Here is a 6,170-nt window from a genome sequence, read left to right on the forward strand (position 1 = left end):
GAGAGGGAGAGGGAGAGGGAGAGGGAGAGGGAGAAAGTCTGGAGATCTCCAGGGAGAGAACAGGCTGGAAAGGTGTTTCCAGCAAAGCACAGGCTTCTGGCTTCGACCCACTATTTGTCTACAAGTCAAGCATTTGTTTTCACCACTCCCAGATACCCCTTCTTCAGAACCCCCTCTCCAATCAGAGGTTGGTCCTTAACATTGTATGTTTTAATAATGATTCATTTCTATCATTTTATGACTATCCAGACTTCTTATGACCCTCAAGACTGAGTAAGTGCCTTGGCTGAAGAGTAGCCCAAACCAACCACTTTGAAAGTCAAGAGTCACTCACACATACTGCCTTCACACAAGAGTATTTCCAACAGTTGGCTTCAGCATGTGACCCAGGTTCTGGATCTCTGTCATGTTCTAGATAGTTTGTGTCAACTTGACACAAACTATTGTCATTGGAATATGGAACCTCAATTGAGAAAATGACCCCACTAGACTGGCCTGTGGGCCAGTCTATAGTGCATTTTCTTGATGGATGATTGATGTGGGAGGGTTCAGCTTACTGGAGCTGAGCCATCCCTGGGGAAGTGGTTCTAGATGCTTTGAGAAAGCAGGCTGAGCAAGCTATGCAGAGCAAGCCAGTAAGCATCACTCCTCCATCTGCTCTGCCTCCAGGTTCCTGCTTTGAGTTCCTTTCCTGACTTGTAATGGACTATGATCTGCAGGTAAAATAAGCCTTTCTCCCCAAGGTGTTTATTATAGCAATAGAAACCCCACGACATCTATGTATGTGTGTGTGTATATGTGCCTGTGTGTGTGTGTTCAAGCAGAAGAGAGAAAATACTTATTTTTTGGCTTTAACTGATAACCTCCAGTTCCAGCTATCATTTTCCTGCAAATGATACATTTTATTCTTTTTAATGGTTGACTAAAGCTGAGTTTCCATACCATATTTTTTAAATCTAGTCACCTGTAATCGCATCATATTTTCAAAGTATACTGTGATCTCAAATGCGATGTTTTATAGGCTAGATAATTAGTCCCTGTCACCAGGCACCTGCCTCCTAAGAACAGCCCCAACACACGGCTCATGCGAAGGTGCTGAGAGACTGTGTTCCCTGGGATGAAACTCCCTGCCCTCCCTTACACCAGCGTTAATAAGCTCATACTTGTTGGGTTGAATATTGTAATAAATAGTCATGTCAACAAATATCACAAAGATGTCCTAGAATAATGAAATCATTAGTGTTTATTGCTATGGATGCTGCTTATTTATGCTGCTTGAGAGGTGCGCTAGCTGTTTATTTGCACAAGAAATGTGAAAGTACCCTTTCGACAAAAGAAAAGGCAGAGGCTTTTGCAGAAGCAGAACAGTGATGTCATGGGAACTTCTCCACCATCCTACAGGCCAAAGAATGGAACCATACATCACCATGAGGTTATTAAGGGATGGAGTTAACCGTGAGGGCAATATGAGGCCAATGAGTATACTTGCCTCTAGGGAAGCACTACTGCCTGTCTTCAGTTGGTCAACACTAAATACTATTAATGAGAACCCCAAATAAGACTCCAGGACTCTGTGTTTGACCTTGTTATATCCCCCCCAAATTCTATTTTCTAATAAAATAGATCAAGGAAAAATAGAGAAAGTGATAGGCAGCATGATCAAGCTTTAGAAATTTCAGAAATGTTCAGTTACAATGAACGAGATCAATCAGGGAAGCACAAGGAAGAGTCTATACCAACACCCCAACCCATGAGTGGAGGTGAGACCTGAAAGAATTCTTGTGGAGAAAACAATGGTTGTCTCAGCCAATGTCAGGCTCAATGTCAATCAAAGTGTGATGTGACAGATGAGCCCACCTTGGGTCTGTAGTGATCCTTTCAGGAGAGCAGGAAGTCTCCCAGGGACCACCATGCCTGGGTGCTCTGTTTCACAACATCTCACTGCCTTCATAGTCTCATGTCTTCACCTTCTTCTCTCTCCCTTGTGGCTAGCACCATCACCCTGCATACTAGGTCCCCTCTTGTATCCCTAAGCTCAACCTTTAGAGGAGGCCCATTACTGCCCAAGTCAGATGCAAAACCTTGGATCCATAGTCAAAGCATGCTCTACTCTGTGAATTGCTTCTCTTTCTTTCCATTCTTTCTCGGATAGTTCCACTAAAGCTGAGGACCTATCATTCCTTACATATATTTCTATCTTCTCTGGTCCCTCTCAGGAGACAGTCTCCCTCTGGCCTTCTAGCTGTGTGCCAATTCAAGGGTCTCAATCCTTTTCCACCTTACCCCTCATCACCTCACCCCTGTACACTGCTAAAATATCTGTGACAACTTTTACTGTCATCTTAGGTCTTTTTTTTTTTTGAAGTACTGAAGATTGAACCCAGGGCTTAAGCAAGCTCTCTTACCACTCAGCTACACCCTCAGACCTCTTACAGACTTTTAAAACCTGTCTAACGTGCAGATCTTAGTATCTTTAGGTAGAGTTCTGTGGTGAAATGATACTGGGTATTGGGTCCTAAGAACACTCATATCACATCTCTTCATTTTCCCCTTCACTCAGGATTCATCCAGGAGTCCATTTGTCAGCAACGATAGCAAAACAATGATCAAGAACTATTATTAAATTTAATTTAGTGTTCTAGATCCATAAACTTTGCTCCTTTCCTAACTCACTGAAAGATTAAACAAGGCCTTTCTCATGCTCATCTCCGGAGAAGAGAGACAGGCCACAGGGTAAGTGGGGGGTCTGCTTTCAGAGTAGACACTTGAAGCAAAAATGACTAACTGGCCAGCCACTGCTTAGACAGTGTGCGGCGTTACAGTTGGTTCTGGGTATGAGAAAAGCAGAAGACAGATGAGTGGTTGGACAAGCTCAGGGATTAAGGCTCCAAGAATACAAGGAGCAGCCTGTAGCAATTAGCTCCTCAGAGGAAAGGTCACCCAAGGCTGCCTAGAATCAGACATGGAAGGTAGGAGTCATCCCCAATGGAAAGTACACGGTGGCCACATGGCGATACCAAGACAGGACAACCACGGTAACAACCAACCCCTGAATTCACTCGCAGTGTCCAGCTTCTCACAGTGCAATGTGATGCTGCCATCCACAGATGGGTTAGGCCGCATTCAAGCTATCCTGGGACACATGCACCCCATGGACCATGGATTGAATACAGCTGCTAGACAAAGGCTGTGGTGGTGCGGAAAGAGAAGCATGGAGAGAGGATATAGAATGTTCTGTTCCCATTTAGAAACTCCTGGGAGACAAGGGTATTGTTTTCTACATTTACAAATTACCGTGTGTGTGTGTGTGTGTGTGTGTGTGTGTGTGTGTGTGTGTGTGTGCTCATGTGCACACATGCTCGCCATGATGTGCATATGGAGGTCAAAGGAGAAGCCATGGTAGTCAGTTCTCTCTTTCCACCAACATGGGCTCTAAGAATCAAAGTCAGGTCATCTGGCTTGGCAGCTCGTATCTTTATGCACTGAGTCATTTTGCTGGCCTTCATTATCTGTTTTTAATTCTGAGTCTAGCAGGTGGTAGTATGTGCATACTCGCAATTTATTTTGTGATTTCCACTTAAAGACTGGTGGACAAGTTTGAGTCAGCCCAGGGTGTGATACCTAGATTGTAGAAACATTTGGAAATGTCTATTATGTGGGATTTGGGTCATGTCTGGGGATGAGAAAAGCAGGACACAGAGTGAAGATTGAGGGGCAGGCTCAGGGGCTCAGCCTCTAACAGCAGGAGGGAGCTGTCATAGCTCAATGTCTCAGAGGAAAAGGGACTCAGAGGCTGCCTGAGCTCAGGACAGCACAAAGAGGATTCCAGCACTGAGTCTGAGAATCAGACCCAAGAGTTCCCAAATCTGAGTGTGAGGAAGCTGACTCCATGTGGGATTTGAGACAGAGATAAGGGTTGGTAAGGCAGAACACATAAACCCGATTTACATTTTTTAATTCCCATTTAAAAAAGACAAAAGCAATCCCGGTTCTTTGCTCTGTGTCCACCCTGCAGACACTGAAGATCAGAAGCTCAGCCCCAACTGCCCTTCAGTTAATCCGTGTTATCATTAGCTCTTCAGAGTCAGGCCTTGGGAATACTGGGGTCTGGCAGGGTTATGTTCTGAAATCATTTATAACCAGACTGAAATGAATCCAAATAAATAGATTTTTTTTTCCTCTGAAAGCTGAAGGTCGTCCGATTTGAAGCTGGTAGCTAACTTCATTTCTAAGGATGTAACCGACATTTGAGAATAAGTTTTTACACCAGAACTGGTGAAAGGTCAGGCTTTACCGATTTTCATTTTCCTCTATCAAACAATCTGCTGCAAAATTAACAAATCCAAAATAGTTCGAGACAAGCGGCAGCCTCTGTAAGTTTCAGTACACTAACTAATAAAAACCACATTCTGAAGCCAAAGAGAATGGCATGTATTTATAATTTTACAACTGGCTGAGCGCTATTTTAATTAATATGGTGAACTTGTGAATTCGGTCAATTTAATTATAGAGGAAATAACTGCATTTGGTTTATTGCCTATTTGGTGCGATTAAAATTTACTAGAGAAAAAAAATCATGCATGAGCAGTATTTTAACATTTTTCTAAATGCCTGGGTGACATTTGGTGCACAGAAATGAACTCTTATTTTCTACCTCGTGTTGAATTATGTTTTGTGATCACAAGCTGAGCTAGATTTGGTCAGAAGCAGCCTGCAGTAAATCAGCTGCTGTTGCTGTAATTCTCCAGAACGAAAATTGTGGAAAGATTGTTTATTAAGCCAAGCCCTTCTAAAGAAGTCATCTGCTGTGACTTTATCCCATGCTTTCATTACACCTTAATGGCCTCTCTGTCATAAGCATGTCAGTCCTTCCTCTTAGCATTTCATATTAATATGTTAACACAAATTTACACCTTACTCTGAACTGTTGGCCAGGGGCTTGGTAGATATGGGAGAATCAACTCAAACACAGATCATAGGTCAGTGCTAAGTCAGTTCCTCTCTCTCTCTCTCTCTCTCTCTCTCTCTCTCCCTCCCTCCTTCCCTCCATCTTGATTAGGATATTGAATTCTCAGCTATTTCTCCAGCACCATACCTGCCTGTGTACTGCCATGTTCCCCCACCATAATGATAATGGACTAAACATCTGTAACTGTAGCAGATCTCCAACTAAATGCTTTCTTTTATAAGAATTGCCTTGGTCACAGTCATGGTAATTTTCTAAATGTAATATTTAGAAGTTCCCCTTCCTTACTCTTTCAAAGTCTAGAATCTTCTGACTAAGGAATGATGCCACACACAGTTGTCAGGTCTTCCCATCTTAATAAACATAAGATAATTCCCTACAGACATAGCCAGAGGCCTATCTCCCAGGAAACTCTAGATTTTGTCAAGGTGACAACATTGATCATCACAGAGTGGTTTTTAATTCAGCAATAGATAACCAATACTATCATGGTTTGTAGCCTATCATGGTATGTAGACTTTCTAATTGCTTCTGTGGTGTGTTTATTCCTCTTTCACTTCTGTGACTAAAAATACTTGTGAAAGCAGTATTAAAGGAGGACAGACAGAATGGTAAGATGTTTCAGTGGGTAAAGACACTTGCCTTCAGGCCTGAAAACCTGAGTTCAATCCCTGAGCCCTACCTTGGAGAAAGAGAGACCCAACTCCAGCAATTTGTCCTCTGATCACCACATACATGTAGCGTGCTAGTGAACACACACACATATACACACACATACACATGTGTGCATGCAAATAAATAAATAAATAAAAGTAAAGAAGGAAGGCTGGGATCCATTTGAGTGAAAATGGCCCCCAGAGGCTCATAGGGAGGGGTACAACTAGAGGGTGTGGCCTTCTTGGAGTAGGTGTGGCCTTCTTGGACTAGGTATGGCCTTGTTGGAGAAAACATGTTACTGGGGGTGGGCTTTAAGGTTTCAGCTGCTCCAGCCAGTCCCAGTAGGTGGAGGCAGTTTTGATGCTAAGGTCCTGCCCCCAGATGGTTTTTGATCTGTCAGAAAAGAAAGCCATTGGCCAGTTGCTGGGTGGAAGGTGCAGGTGGGTCTTCCAGGTCCCTGGAAGAAAAGGGAGATGCAAGGTAGGAAAGAGTTTCCCATGCTTTGGCGAGAAAAGGGCCAGGCAACCATGTGAGAGTCTTGAAAGGA

The sequence above is a fragment of the Mus caroli genome, chromosome 18 (genome assembly GCF_900094665.2).
Source record: "Mus caroli chromosome 18, CAROLI_EIJ_v1.1, whole genome shotgun sequence".
NCBI classification, from domain to species: domain Eukaryota; kingdom Metazoa; phylum Chordata; class Mammalia; order Rodentia; family Muridae; genus Mus; species Mus caroli.